Source organism: Mytilus trossulus, chromosome 4 (assembly GCF_036588685.1).
Source record: "Mytilus trossulus isolate FHL-02 chromosome 4, PNRI_Mtr1.1.1.hap1, whole genome shotgun sequence".
NCBI lineage: Eukaryota > Metazoa > Mollusca > Bivalvia > Mytilida > Mytilidae > Mytilus > Mytilus trossulus.
In genome coordinates this window covers 12,838,268-12,838,694 of record NC_086376.1, presented here as the reverse complement: position 1 = coordinate 12,838,694, position 427 = coordinate 12,838,268, and positions in this window count along the sequence as shown.

Below are 427 nucleotides of genomic sequence, written 5' to 3'. Positions count from 1 at the left end.
GTTGACGCAATAGATCATTTTTACACCCGTATTAAATAATTACGGATGTCGGCCGTGAACACACAGGCACTTGTCTCAGAAAATAAATTTCCTATATACCTTATTATAATAAGGTATATAGGAATATTTTTTTTCTGAGACAAGTGCCAAAAAATTTCCTATATACCTTATTATAATAAGGTATATAGGAATTTTTTTTTTCTGAGACAAGTGCCTGTGCGTGAACACTTGAAAACGCGTGATCTTAATAATTATGTTTAATTAAATTTAAGATGTAACATTTTTTAATATTGTAAATAAAATTGAGAATGGAAATGGGGAATGTGTCAAAGAGACAACAACCCGACCAAAATAAAAAAACACACAACAGCAGAAGGTCACCAACAGGTCTTCAATGTAGCGAGAAATTCCCGCACCCGGAGGCGTC